At 37.6% G+C, this 16186-nt stretch overlaps 1 protein-coding gene across 1 annotated transcript in view; it reads right to left on the reverse strand.

The window, feature by feature from the left end:
* Positions 1–384: 384 nt before the first annotated feature.
* Positions 385–16186, reverse strand: part of LOC126470155 (uncharacterized) — a 123599-nt gene continuing 107797 nt past the window's right edge. The window contains exon 11 of the mRNA XM_050097773.1: positions 385–4690. The gene's annotated coding sequence lies outside the window, so the exon portion shown is untranslated. The remainder of the gene's footprint in view (positions 4691–16186) is intronic.

A 16186-nucleotide genomic window follows, 5' to 3' on the forward strand; every position in this document is an offset into this window, starting at 1 on the left:
AAATTATTTTGAATCGGTATCTATTTATAAAGTAATAAGCAATTATATATAGTCAGCACACTGTACTTGATGATATAAATGGTGGGACAATTACAGTTTAGTATATCAATGATGTGGCCATCAGAGATGGATCACAAGTTCATATAAGATAAGGATAGGGAAGGATATCGACCATGTTCTTTACAAACATATCCCCATCAATGTACAACAACCATGGAGAACTCAAATCGAGAAAGTAAGAAGGGGATCTGAACCACGCTACAACCAAATGCAGATCCCTTGCCTTAACTATCACATTTTGCTTTGTGTAATTTAAGTATGTATAATGAGAACGTGAGAGGTAGAGGGAGAGCATTAAATGTTTGAACCAATAACACAACTAAGTTTGTTTTTTACTAAAAATGTATTAATTCAAAAACAAATACAAAATGGATTGTGTACACTAGAGAATTGTTTACAAAGTACAGATGTAGATTTATACAAATATCACCTGCATTCAGGAACTAAACACACGGACAATCAGGAGACCCAGAGAAATTATACTTATCCACATTATTTATGATTTTTAGATTCATAATGTTGGAACAATAAAAAATTTTCTGAGTTATCAGATGATAAAGACATGGTAAATCTCTTATAACTAAAGATACAGAATTGGAAATTAAGTAAATATGCATACTCTTATACGTAAGTACAAAAATTATAATCTCATATTTACTGACGCAGTTTCATTAGCATGAATATGTTCTATGAATTTCCCATCAATACATTTCAATACATGAGGGCATTACAATACATAGATGTTTCAGGTACAATCAAAACGAGAAAATAGATGTCCTTAGCAACGTTTTACTTCATGGTCTCATGTGAGATCAAAAAAGACATAACTGGACATTTACTGATACACCTTTCTTAAAGAACATTTCCTAAAACAAAGAGAAATTTATGGAGCATCGAAATACTGAAACAACAAATATGTTCATTTTATGAGGAAGATATAAAATGCTCATAATCAAGTAGCACATTTAATAGTTCCAGTGTACAAATCGACCACACCATAGCTTTAACCACTTTTTTCAGTTATTTTAATAACATTATTTAGTATAAAACTTTTCCCATTCCATCAGGCTGGCTGGTACAGCAACCACATAAAGATTATTTTGAAGTAAAACAGTCTTGGTAGCGAAAATTTTATAATAATTTTCACAATCAACACAGTTTTCCTTCAAAACAACCTCATTTAATTTCAGTCTTACTTTACAATTGGATTCCTGAAAAGTCAGGTTCAAATAAATGCTGGTAAGGAAACTACTTTCCTATTACTTATGTAATAAACAATGTTTCTAACACTGAAAACAATATTAATGATACTGGGAGTACTATAAGACTGCAAAGGGCTATCCAGAAAATTATTTTTCTGAGGGGAAGGCTTAAACATTCAATTTGTAATATGCATCACCATTCATCTGGAGGAAGTAGACATGAGGAAACAACAACTTTTAGATAACACAGCAGATTTCCCTAATTTCTACTGGAAACAAATCACTCTAATAATAACACCACTTTTACAAATAGCCGAGTTACACATCGATTACATTACATTCAGTGCTTTGCTTTTTATGTATGTATGTATGTATGTATGTATGTATGAATGACTTCAGACATTTTCTTTGAGAACAAGCAGCTGTTATGCCTAATGTGTTCCACTCACAGCTTGTTGCTTTACCTATAAAAAAATCTGTTTATAGCTGCATGTATAATATGCTGTGTTTTCAGTTTTGTTACATTATCATCTGTGAAGAACATAAGAAACAGTCACCTTTCATTAATATAGTAGTAGCTTACTAGACTTTAAATCTATTACAATGCATTCAATCCATAATATAATTATTCATGTCATAACATATTACTATTCCATATGTCACTGAGTATGAAATCTGATTATCCATATTGTTTCCCTTGAGCATCTTAAGAATTGAAAAAACTCTCAATTATTTGCTTAATATTGTTTTTATATTTTCCTGGCAAAATCACATTTACATTCATTCATGACTGTTTCATTTGACTGAATCTAATTAAGTAAGAATATAAATATAACAATCAGGAACCAAATTTTTTTTAGAAAATATAGCAATCACAGGTATTTCCACACAATTATAGTTTAATACTTTATAAAATTATTTGATTCATGTCAGGAGCAGCAGCAGCAGCAGCAGCAGCAGCACCAACAGCTCTGATAACCTAATCTATAACTGCTCTCATACAATGGAGAAACAGACAGAAGAAAGATTTTTGGGTTTATTTTTGTATTATGACAATTGCTTGATTGAAGACGTGACATCTTAAGGCGATTTGGAATATAGTCAAGAATGACACTTTCCTAACAACAGAAGCATCTTGTTTAAAACAACAGAAGTAACAGCTGTGACAACTTTTCATCACATGTTATTCATATGGCCAAATCAGTTTTTTGCTTTCTCTTGTTTACTACCAAACTTATGTGAATACATGCCAAAATGTTATAAACTAAGCTGCTTAATGGTGTTAGAGTTCAGTTAATTCCTGCACCCACCAATGACAAACAGATTACAGTTTGCAGAGTGACATGTTGAAGAGTGGGGTAAAATTTATAAAGACATAACCGAAATAATCGCCCAATGGTCTTCTTTGCATGGTTTTATTACATCCTTAGAAGATACTAAACAAATTATGCAGTGATACCTCAAAATCAAGGAAACTCTCATTTCTAATCAAGTTCCATGGTTGTAATATTATCCATATATTAACAAAACTAACAAAAAGAATAACACTTAAGAAATTTAAAGTTGATTTATTCTGCTAGTTCACTGCTTGCTTTTTCAACAATATTCTCAGCTGTTCATTGTTTTGCTATGACTAGTTACACGCCATACATGCTATCAGGGGAATAAGGATTGCTATTAACTTATTTATTAAAAAGTAAGGAAAGTTAGTGTCTTTTAATGTCCTGTTCATGACAAGGCCATTAGAGATGGAGGCCAAGATCAAACTGGGAAAGAAAATTGGTCATGCCTTTTTGACGGAACCATCACTGCATTTATCTTAAATGATTGAGAAAAACTGAAACCTAAATCTGGATGGCCAGTTTGGGGATTTGAACTACAGTCCTCCTTAATAAGGGCCCACTGTCTGAACACTGTCACTTCGCTCGGTTTAACTTAGTATAGGATTTATTTCACTTTCTCTTTGTTCAGAGTAATCTCTGTCCACAAAAGAATAAACCCACTATCCGATCATCTGAAGTCTGGTATCCTACTACGACAATTCCAAATTCCTTCAAAAAACATTCTAGTTCTCATATACTCTTTGCACTAGGCCTATTAACTTATTTTCAAAGGCAATTTACTTTATCAAAATTTACAATGGTATACAGGATGGAGAGGCTGCTCCTTTGATGAGGTTTCCAAAATTGTGGTATCATGCAAGGAAGTGCAAGCTGTGTTGTGCAAGGATCTGAAACCCTTTTGAATGTTGACACATTTTTTGAACTGTCTCTGCCTGCTTCTGAAAAATCAATAGATCTTTGACATGTTTTAAAGAACTGAAAGATACCATAACTACAATGGAAGAAAATACATAAACAAGCAAAACATATTTTAAAGTTATGTGAAAGAAACACACCAACCAGCCACCTTTTGTACAGCATTAATTCTGCCAAGACACAAGCCAAATGTTCACTCCCAACTGTACTTGTGGTGACAATTACAGATAACTGAAAACCTCAGATGCACCTTTGCATAAATAAAGTTATGTGTAAGCATCTGGTTGCTGTATCTCTTCAAGTAGTTTAATCTACAGCCGTGGAGCTAAACCAACATTCTCATGGATAAATTAATTTATGATTTAAACATATATTGAAATTGTGACTACTTTTCAGAAAGTAATTTTAATTTAATTTCCAATCCTAGATCTCTAACAATACAAAGATAGCATTCATATATGGATACTAATAAATCATAGTATTTCTCACATCAAATCATAGTATTTCTTACATATTGCTCATACATTATTTTTTCTGCCAAAGTCGGAATTATGTAATGCAATGCCCTCCAACAAAAGCAAAGCAAGTAAGCAAGCAATTTAACTGAAGTAAATTCATGTGACTGGGCAGCACATTATTATTACATCATCAATATCTATTGAAAATATAAAACTATTACCACTACTAGTAAACTTTTTTGTAACTACATTGTGTCATTTGTTAAAGCTCTTTCAAGTCACAAAGATAAAAGTGACTTAGATACAAAACAGTGTAAAGCTCAAAGAAAATCTTAAACCATCACACCTACTTCTTAGCAAGTGATACAGATTCTTCTCAACACATATCAATTTAAGGAAGAAACATAATTTTACAATAATTTATCTTATTACATTTGCCAATAAAAGGCAGATAACACCTAATGAAACAAGAAATATCTGAAAGTTCTGACTCAGTTTCAAACCACTGGCACAAATGAAATTTAGTCTCACACTAGAGGATGAAGTTACATGAAATGTTTCGATCACAAAGACACTGCATGAGAAAATAAAGATTTGTAGCAGTTAGTCAGAAAAATTTATAAAAAATATGATTTTAAGTCCATCTCTCCTTTATTTAAATCCTTTTACAAAAAAGCCGCAACTGGCCACCACAACATTAACAAGTTGAGACCTGAAAAATTAAGCAAAATAGATTAAATGAAACACTCTACTTACAGACTAAATTCAAAAAAATTATTTTATAAATTATTAGATTTTTTTATTGGAGGTGGCGAGGGAGTATTTCCACTTTCACTAAAGTAAAGCTGTATATCATATTGAATAAAAACTTAACATGACATTAGCTTTTGGGACCAAAGGTTCACCTGTGAATTCATTTTTTACATTGTCATACTATACCTATAGCCAGTAGTGGTACTAACAAGGGAACCTCCCCATTGCACCCCCCTCAGATTTAGTTATAAGTTGGCACAGTGGATAGGCCTTGAAAAACTGAACACAGATCAATTGAGAAGACAGGAAGAAGTTGTGCGGAACTATGATAAAAATAAGCAAAATATACAAACTGAGTAGTCCATGTGCAAGATAGGCAACATCAATGATGGTGTGAGCTCAGGAGTGCCGTGGTCACATGGTTAGCACGAGCAGCTGCGGAGCCTTTGCCATATTTTTTTTTGTGGATAAAAAGTAAAAAGCGGTCAACAGCTAGCATGTCATTTGCTAAAATGGCCGATAACTCAGACGGCAAACCCAAGCGGGAACAGTTAAATACGGGAACGGTTAAAAAATGTGTATGCCGTAAGGAAGTGGCTTCCAGTTAAACCTTCAGCGCAATGTGTACAATGTGGTGGGGTAGAGTGCCACTTATCAAATGATGATGGCTAAAAAGGCAGTGCCCAATACATAGCCTTGTTGAAATGACCACCTCCTGGCGGGAGTGCCGAGAGGTCATCGTCCAAGCCACTGAGAGACGCTCAATAGGCTGGAGCTTACAGACGGCAACAGAGAGACCATCGGAGGGAATATAGGAACTAGCGGGCTGAGGTACAAGGACTACAGCCATGGCAGAAGCGTCCGCAGCCTCGTTTCCTGGCAGACCGACATAACAAGGGACCCCACACAAACATCATACTGGCTCCACCAAGAGTAAGCAAGTGACAGTTTTCCTGGACCTGCTGCACTAAGGGGTGGGCGGTGTACAGTGCACATAGACTTTGAAGGGTGCTGAGTGAGTCTGAACAGAGGACATAATTGAAAAGGCTGCGTCACTGGATGTACTTCATGGCCTGATACAGAGCAAAGAGCTCGGCTGTAAATTCTGAGCAGTGTGCCGGAAGCCTATATCGAAAGACACGGGTGCCTATCATGAAGGCACACCCGAACCCATGGTCAGTCCAAGAGCCATTAGTGTATACAAAGGTACTATCGTGAAGTTCCAGGCGAAGGTGATGAAACTGAAGGTGATAGACCGAGGCTGGAGTAATGTCCTCAGGAAGTGAAGGTCACTTCACAAAGCCAAGGTGGTGAAGGGTTCACACCCACTTGGAAAGTTGCAGGTAGTGTGAAGTTCAGCCGCAGTAGCAAGTGCAAAAGTGTACTCCAGAAGGTAACAGAGAAGATGGACATGCCCCATACTGGTCACCAAAGGAATCATCGAAGGAGGGATAGGATGAGTGGCCACACATGGCAGATAAACGGCATGCATACCTGTTGAGGAGAAATTCCCGGTGGTAGGACAGTGGTAGTTCAGCAGTTTCAGCATACAGACTCTCAACTGGGTTAGTGTAAAAGGCGCCAGTGGCCAAATGGATGCCACAATAGTGGATAGTGCTGAGATGGCGTAAGAGGGATGCACATGCAAACATATAAACAAAACACCCATAGTTGAGTTTCAAACTGACAAGGGACTGGTACAAACTGAGGAGGGTGGTTCAATCGGCACCCCAGGAAGTACCATTGAGGACACATAGGAACTGCTTACAATGGGCCACCAGCCAAGACACATGGGAAGATCAAGAGAGTTTCCTATTGATCATGAGCCCCAGGAATTTCGTGGTTTCAACGAATGGAAGGGCAACAGGTCCAATATGTAAAGATGATGGGAGACACCAATTGCGTCGCCAGAAGTTCATACAGACACTTTTGTCAGTGATACATGCATGCATGGATACATAATGCTTTAACAGGTCAATCAAGTAAATAAAATAGGGATAAAAACTAAATAAAACAAAAATATTGATGCTGCATTCATGGTCACTCCAGTAACACCGTCCTATGCCAATCTGTTTACAGTATATGTAGAGGATCTCATTAGGGCCACCTGCAATTCTAAATACCTGACCTGGACTAGATTCATATGATTGTGGCCCAGGGTTAGATGGACTACCAAGCACTAACAATATCTCCACTTCAACGGCGTGCCACTCATCCCACATCAAAAAATCCACCCCATTGAGCTTGAGCATCTGTTTGCTATATCCTCAGTAACAACAAGCATTTCTCCCATTTTATATAGGATGATAATGAGCTGTGTGTCTTATCTCTCTAGACAGAGCCCTCTTCATCAACCAATACAAAGCAAGACTGAAACAACTGAAAAACACTCTTGGCTAAGGCTTTCACTACCTATTGATAGATACTATCATGAGGAGCTTCCTCACTATCCTTGACATCCACAAAACATACAAAATATCCATGTTCATATTATATCACTATATTGGTCTTAAACCCCCTGCTCCATATCTTGTGGTGGATCCAGGTAAAAGACAAGTTCTAATATCTGCCTACCCTATCTGTCATTGGAATTTCCTACCCCATTACAGGCAGGGACACCAGTGACTGCAGCCACAATGTCCACCAACTTTGCTGCAACCACAGACAGCATTCGACATGGCTATGACCAAGCGCAAGTTATCCATCTGGATAAACAGCCACCATGAAAGTACCGTATTTACTCGAATCTAAGCCGAACCTGAAAAATGAGTCTCGAAAGCAAGGAAAAAAGTTTTCCCGAATCTAAGCCGCACCTGAAGTTTGAGACTCGAAATTCAAGGGAAGAGAAAAGTTTTAGACCACACCTCCAAATCAAAACAAAGTTGGTCCATTGTAACATGAGACACAATTTAGGTTGAATGGATGAAGATAAAGCTACAGTAGTTTGGTTGAGTCGTAAACTTAACATTTAAGCTTTACCAAGTAGCCATTGCTGTGTGTCAGGTGCTCCATCCGTATTTATACGGGTACTCTCCTTTTTCCATGTGCTTCATTTGGTTTGAATCGATTGCTTCTTTTGCTTTGATCTGATAAGTGCCGTTCTCTTTGTTATAGGTGTTTACGTCACTCTAAGCTGAAAATGCATTATTGTACTATGTCATGCATTGTTTGTCGCATTCTGATAATGAAATGAGTGTTTACGACCTGTTGCCGCTCGCGGCATGGCTTGCTTTTGTGCGCACTATCGCCACTTAAAAAAAAAAGATAGGAATTGTCTCATAAGCGAAACAATGGCAAGAGACTGCCATTTGTTGTTACTTACACTGCTGCTTTCTTTGATAATGATCAACAAGAACCAAATAATAGACATTGGCATATGATAGAAGATGTTCTGAACGAGAGTTTAGTGAAAATTTTTCTCCATTTGAAAATCTTTGCAGACGCCTCTTTAGTACATTACATTCTACACAGATATTAGAGTCATCTTAGATTTAAAAATCTAGTCAGTTGCCGTGCTTCATTTCTGACTGTATCACTATACAGCATAAGAATAATAAGAATATAAACATGACATGACATACGTATATTCTTACGTGTTTGCTGTTGTCTCACTCTAGTTTCGTAGTTTATTTGGCAGACAGGATTTAAATGAGATAGCAGCAAACACGAAAGAATACATGGCATAATGTTTACATTCTTCTAACTTTTCTTTTAATTTATTTACTGACTCAGAGGTTTTGGCGCCAGTATTTATCTTTGTGCCTGCAAAGCATGCCTGTGTAGCGCTACATATATTTGACGGCAGAAGTTAGTTGTGGCGGCACCTATCAACATTTTTCAGATCTTCCATTTACTCTGCACTCTATTTTAAGCCGCAGGCGGTTTTTGGATTACAAAAACCAGAAAAAAAGTGCGGCTTAGATTGAGTAAATATGGTATGCACAAGGATCTTTTTGACCACCTAATTATCGAGAATGCTCCTGAACACAGTATGTATTACTTCGCAGCTTTTGCTATTCAGAAATCCCCCATTCCACACGATATTTTTTCTGAATTGTACACTTAAGAGCCAAAGAAACTGGTACACCTGCCAAATACCGTGTAGGGTCCCCACGGGCACGTAGAAGTGCCACAACACAACATGGCTTGGACTCAACTAATGTCTGAAGTAGTGCTGGAGGGAACTGACACCATGAATCTTGCAGGGCTGTCCATAAATCCATAAGAGTATGAGGGGGCAGATATCTCTTCTGAACAGCACGTTGCAAAGCATCCCAGATATGCTCAATAATGTTCATGTCTGGGGAGTTTAGTGGCAAGCGGAAGTGTTTAAACTCAGAAGAGTGTTTCTGGAGCCACTCTGCAGCAATTCTGAACGTGTGGGACATTGCACTGTCCTGCTGGAACTGCACAAGTCTGTCGGAATGCATAATGGACATGAATGGATGCAGGTGACCATACAGGATGCTTACTTACATGTCACCTGTCAGTCGTATTTAGTTCTTTGGTGTGACGTCATAAGCAAATGACTGGGTGTGAGATCGCTCTCCAAGTTTTTATATATTTTTACGTTTCAGATACATATTTTTGTGATAATATTTACTATATAAGTGACTTATTAGTGGTTTCTTCATTCACCTCTGCCTTTCTTGTGTTGTGACCTGATATTTGTGAGTGTTTCGTATCGAGCAACGTAACCTCTTACCTGTGTTTACATTCCGCACTGACCAGTTGCAGCTGTAGCGGCGCATCGAAAGCTAAGTACTAATTAATTGTTTGTGTATAGTGGTTTATTTAGGAACTTTAGTAGTCTACAATCGGAGTTTTTTGTGTTTTCTGGTGAAATAATTTCAGAAGAACCTTTTGGGGACTGTTTTCAGCTTCATTACTGTGTCATTAGACGTTTGATTCTCTTTCTGTATTAGTCTTCTGTTATATTCACATTTGTTGTTTATTAATACTGTTAATAACAGTAGTTACTTCCCTTGTAGAGTAAGTTTGTGATTATTGTAGTCAGATTTTTAACATCATCTTATTGTAGTAGCGGAACTTAGGAAAAGTAAAATTTTACCATGAGTGAGAAGTGTGGGCTTTGCCGTAGGTTCGTGAGTAGTGGATTGCAGTGAGAGACTTGTTCAAAGTATTTTCACTGGGGGGGGGAGGGGGGAGTTATCGAGAAGGTTGTATATACAAGGGAGCATTTAAATTCACATAATTTGCTGTCAAATGTTCAATTTGGTTTTAGAAATGGTTTAACAACTGAAAATGCTATATTCTCTTTTCTCTGTGAGGTTTTGGATGGATTAAATAAAAGGGGGGGGGGGGGGGGAAGTTATCGAGAAGGTTGTATATACAAGGGAGCATTTAAATTCACATAATTTGCTGTCAAATGTTCAATTTGGTTTTAGAAATGGTTTAACAACTGAAAATGCTATATTCTCTTTTCTCTGTGAGGTTTTGGATGGATTAAATAAAAGGTTGCGAACACTAGGTGTTTTCTTTGATTTAACGAAGGCTTTTGACTGTGTTGACCACAAAATATTACTGCAGAAGTTGGACCATTATGGAGTAAGGGGAGTAGCTTACAATTGGTTCGCCTCTTACTTTAAGAACAGAAAGCAGAAGGTAATTCTCCGCAATATTGAGAGTGGTAGTGATGTTCAGTCCCAATGGGGCACTGTTAAGTGGGGCATTCCCCAAGGGTCGGTGCTGGGGCCACTGCTGTTTGTTATTACATTATAGTATTACAGGTGATTCAAAAATATTTCTGATTGCTGATGACACCAGCTTGATAGTGAAGGATCTTTTGTGTAATACTGAAACAGTATCGAATAATGTAGTTCATGAAATAAGTTCGTGGCTTGTAGAAAATAATTTGATGCTAAATCACAGTAAGACTCAGTTTTTACAGTTTCTAACTCACAATTCAACAAGAACCGATATTTTTATCAGGCAGAATGGGCATATTATAAGCAAGACGGAACAATTCAAGTTCCTAGGCGTTCGGATAGATAGTAAGCTGTTGTGGAAAGCCCATGTCCAGGATCTTGTTCAGAAACTAAATGCCGCTTTATTCACCATTAGAACAGTATCTGAAATAAGTGACACTACAACATGAAAAGTAGTCTACTTCGCATATTTTCATACGCTTATGTCGAATGGTATTATTTTTTGGGGTAATTATTCTGATTCAAAAAGGGTATTTTTTTGCTCAAAAACGGGCTGTTCGAGCTATGTGTGGTGTGTAAGTTCGAGAACCTCTTGTCGACCCCTATTCAATAGTCTGGGAATTCTGACATTGCCCTCACAGTATATGTTTTCTTTAATGTCGTTTGTTGTTAGCAATATTAGCCTATTCCCAAGAGTTAGCAGCTTTCACTCAGTTAATACTAGGCAGAAATCCAATCTGCATGTGGAATGAACTTCCATGACTCTTGTGCAGAAAGGAGTGCAGGATTCTGCTGCATCCATTTTCAATAAGCTACCACAAGAGCTCAAAAATCTTAGCAGTAGCCCAAACGCTTTTAAGTCTAAACTGAAGAGTTTCCTCATGGCTCACTCCTTCTATTCTGTCGAGGAGCTCCTGGAAGAGCTAAAAAATTAAGCAAATTCCAGTGATACATTGTTGATTTTCTTTATTTAAACTTACGACTTGTCACCTGAATACGCTTTTTTATATTTCATTTTATTTGTTTCTAATATTGTGTTATAATTTCATGTATTGACTCCCTCCATGACCATGGAGACTTCTCCTTAATTTGGTCCCACGGAACAATAAATAAACAAACATATCAGGGGTCCTGTATCATTCCAACTGCACATGCCCCACACCTTTACAGAGCCTCCACCAGCTTGAATAGTCCCCTGCTAACATGCAGAGTCCATGGATTCATGAGGTTGTCTCCATACCTGTACATGTCCATCTGCTTGATAAAATCTGAAATGAGACTTGTCCGACTGGGCAACATGTTTCCAGTCATCAACAGTCCAATGTCGGTGTTGGTGGGCCCAGGCAATGCGTACAGCTTTGCGTTGTGAAGCCATCAAGGGTACACGAGTGGGCCTTCAGCTCCAAAAGCCAATATCTATGATGATTCGTTGAATGGTTTGCACGCTGACACTTGTTGATGACCCAGCATTGAAATCTGCACCAATTTGCAGAAGGGCTGCACTTCTGTCACATTGAATGATTCTCTTCAGTCGTTGTCCGTTGCGTTCTTGCAGGATCTTCTTCTGGCCGCAGCAATGTCGGAGATTTGATGTTTTACTAGATTCCTGATATCCATGGTACACTTGTGAAATGGTCATAAGAGAAAATCCCCACTTCATCGCTACATCGGAGATGCTGTGTCCAATTGCTCATGCACCGACTATAACACTATGTTCAAACTCACTTAAATCTTGATAAATTGCCATTGTCAACAGCAACCGAACTAAGAACTGCGCCAGACACTTGTCTTATGTAGGCATTGCCGAGCTCAGCACCGTATTCTGCCTGTTTACTCATCTCTTGTATTTGAATATGCATGTGTATACTAGTTTCTTTGGCGCTTCAATGTATAAGTCAGTATTTTCTATGAAATATATTACAGAATACTTATACTGCAGCCACTCTGGCCTTAATGTCTCCTAGTTCCTGCTGTTCTCAAAAAAGAGAGAGAATGTGTGTTCTGAACAATGGCTCTGTCCAAATGTTTACACAAAGTTATTGTTCTGTTCTTTGTGTCTGCCTGCTGCTCAGCATCTGTTCTATTTATTTAATATCAGTCTGACCCCATATATGAAGGGGTTTATGGCGCAAGTCAGATTTTGTCAAAAATGAGTTAAGCACCGTTTTATGTAGTGGGAACTGCACCCTTTTGGATGACGTGGTATCACATATCGATTCCACCCCAGAGCACCATGAAGTTGTCAGCAGAATTGAAAGTTTGTCCAGATGTCGATATCAGTTGTGTAGGATCTGGTGGACCCAATGGTATGTGCCTGCTGAGCCACGCCTCCTGCAGCTCCATACCATGAGTGCCCTCTGCCGCCACAATATAGGGTGGCCGGTGGCAGTCACACAGCCCACTTGTGGTTGGTGCCACTTTGCTACGTGATGCTACGCAGACACTGCCTGGTTGTGGCTCCGACGCCACTGTTTATGTGTAGTTCAGAGAGCCTCATCCTTATTGCTACTGTATTAACTGGACGTACTTGCTGCTTTATTTGCAATTAGTCTTCATATGCTTGGAGAATACAAGTTAAGAAAAGCTTCTGTTTCATGTGTTAAATTATTCATTAATCATTTCTGCTTATGTCCAGCTTTCCTATGATGACCACTCTGTAGCCCACCTCTCCTTCCATTGTGTACCACGTCGTACATAACACATGACGTAGTGATGTATGTCTTTGTATGCACAGTTGGCTAGTAGACAGTGTCACAAGTTCTATTGTGAAATGGATTGTACAATACATGTTAAAGCAGAGTGAAGTAAGTCCGAGTTACATCACAATGCCATGAAACAAAATTAGATTTTCTGTCCCATCACTTCGAAGTTTTCCGTTATCATCATCATCATCGTCATCATCTTGCAGAAAAGTATGATTTATTTTAACGTCATCAAAAGTGTTTTCAGTTAAGTTTTTTATTATAACATTGCCTAAACTGTTTTCAGGGAAGTTTTGTATGATGACATTGCCTACACTATTTCCAGACAAGTTTCGTATTATTTCTGTGTATTGTCGTCTTAGCCATTAGCTTGATTATTTGGTGGTTTTTACTGGTGTTTGTGGTAATATGAACAATTCAGAAACACTTAGAGAAATAGTTAACGAATAGGGAGAAATTACTGGATTCTGCTTCAGGATATCATCCATCCAAAAGGGAGTCCAATGAAGAAGATGAGCAACAGCAATTACATGTAACAAAGTGACAGACAGAAGATAGAAGACAGGAGATGAAACTGAAAAGGAACTGAGGTGAAGCATACAGTATCAGGAAAGGTAAACCAATTCCTGCTGAAATATTTTGTAATGAAAAATGCCACTGTATATGGCAATGTGCTTCAAAAATATCCAAAAGAGAAAGAAAGAAAGAAATTTTTTATATTTTCTAGAAAATGGGATATTTTAACTCTCAAAATGCCTACCTATGTTGACTAATCAAGGCAGAGTATCCTGCAGCAAGAAGACCATGAATATGATCTCAGCCCCCAAAGGCTTGTATTAACAAATACTATTTACATTTTCAGAATTATTCAGTTAAGGACTGTAAGAAGTATTTTCCATGAACTTTCCAAATTTCCGTTCACATGGTGACTCGATGTACACAAAAAGTAAAGAAAAGAGAGGAGCATCATAGTGATCCTGTTTGAAACTTGTGACAGATATACTACTTCAAGTGGATGTTCTTGACCATATTTTTATGACAAGCGGGCACTTTTATCTGCCACACAATGCTGATTTTGGCTCCGTGGAACTCCAGGCTAAAGAGTAGACTATCTGCACAGTCAGAATGGTACAAAATCATTCCTAAATCATGAAGAAAGAAGTCATTTCTAGTAGTACAGATGAAGCAAGAAGAATTTTTATCGATGGTAGCTTTGTAGAAGTCAGTAGTTTACTGCAAAACTAATGAATTAAAGTGTTCAATATCTTGGCTACAAATTCACTGGTTGCAGTGTAGAACATCTGAACCTACAGACATACATTACAAATCAACTTTGAATGCTCATATGTGGTTTTTCACCTTTGACATACATAAAGGAAAGAAGGGACATCCAGTCCAGCTCAACAGTGTGAAACAGGAACCACTATACAGTGAAATACAACCAGTCAGTAATCTGAAGAAAAAGGACACATTACACTTGTTACCATACATCCCTCCTGTTTACAATGTTTTTTCACTCTTTAAAAGAAACTTGAGGACAAAGATGTATTTCTGTGTTAATTCAAACTGAAATTCATGCAATTTATAGATAATTATGATGATAATATCAATGCTACTACTCTTAATTGTGCTCAAGTATTGTCAATTCAAAGTAAAATTCATGGAATGTCTGGTAATTATGATCACAATATTACTATTACTACACTTAATTTATGCTCCAGTATTAATATTATTTCTTATTAGACTCAATATCCCTATAAGTACTTCTGTTAGGCTTTCCTGATCTTTCTGTACAATGTTTCACAAAACGTTGAATTTCTCAAAATGAGCAAAACTGACTTACACATTATGCCATGAACCCCTTCATATATGGTATTCGGAAAAAAAATGCTTGTTACTAATGCAATAGATATCACTACTTCACACAATAGCTATTCCACTGATATTTTGTACCGTCTTTAACAGAAAGTCGACAAGAACCAGAGTTTTATAGAACAAAGAACAGAATGAATATAACATCTGGAAATCAAGCATCCCTCTTAAATCACTATAATACTAAAATGGTTTTGTGTTGTGTACCAAAAATGAAATATTTGCTGCTTTTGTCCATACACACAACCATTTGGTTTTGAATAAAGCATTATTATTACTATTATTATTATTATTATTGTAATCAGTATTCTGTTTTAAACATGGCTCTAAACTGATCACCACCACCACCACCACCACCACCATGAATATCCTATCAGCCAAAACTAAGGGAGGTGTTAAAGTAGGGTTTCCAGGAAATATTGTCGGGTATAGAGAGGCTATCTTCTATGATAATCAATTGGTATTCAGGAAGAATTGCAGAAATGTTGTGGTTAACAACTAATTTATTCACACTGCAAAAGTCACAGCATAGTATCCAAGTCAGAGTACTTTATGCCTGTACAAAGCGTATTATACTGTTTCATTCCCATGCCACTCACAGGGAAATGGCTCCAGGACACTACTGCTCTTCCCCTGATGTCTCAGATTTCTTTGTTTTGGTCTCTGTGTGATGCATTTTTTGGGGAAATGTCTATGACATACAAAACTGAGAGAAAACAAATTCTCAATATGCTGTCTTTCATCTGTGATACACTACTTGAGTTCACTGGCCACCTCGGTTGCTCTTATTTACTGACTAAATAAATCTACCAGTCTCTTCAGTTAAAGCAATGCCGGCCAAATGCTGTACACTGTGCGAAAGTGCAACACAGGTGTGTATGTCAGCCAGCAGGCAAAGCAAAACAGCGACATCTGTGACACGTATACCAAATGAGTGGTGATGGTTCAATTTCCTTGTTTATGCAGTGCCAGGAGGATTGAAGCAGACCCAGTCTTATGTCCCTATAGTGACTGTAGCCTTACATGAGAGATACTGAGAACTGGCAAGTATTGCAAAAAAGCAAAGACTGGGAGATCTATGTTCTCAGTCATTTAAACGACTAGGAACTTCAGTTCTAGTGTGTTACGACTCATTTCATAAAGGCAAATGTAGTTTACTGAACAGTGAAGAACGACAAGACAAATTAAGTGAACTTAAGCAAAGGGATGAGG

Source organism: Schistocerca serialis, chromosome 3, assembly GCF_023864345.2.
Source record: "Schistocerca serialis cubense isolate TAMUIC-IGC-003099 chromosome 3, iqSchSeri2.2, whole genome shotgun sequence".
Classification (NCBI taxonomy): Eukaryota; Metazoa; Arthropoda; class Insecta; order Orthoptera; family Acrididae; genus Schistocerca; species Schistocerca serialis.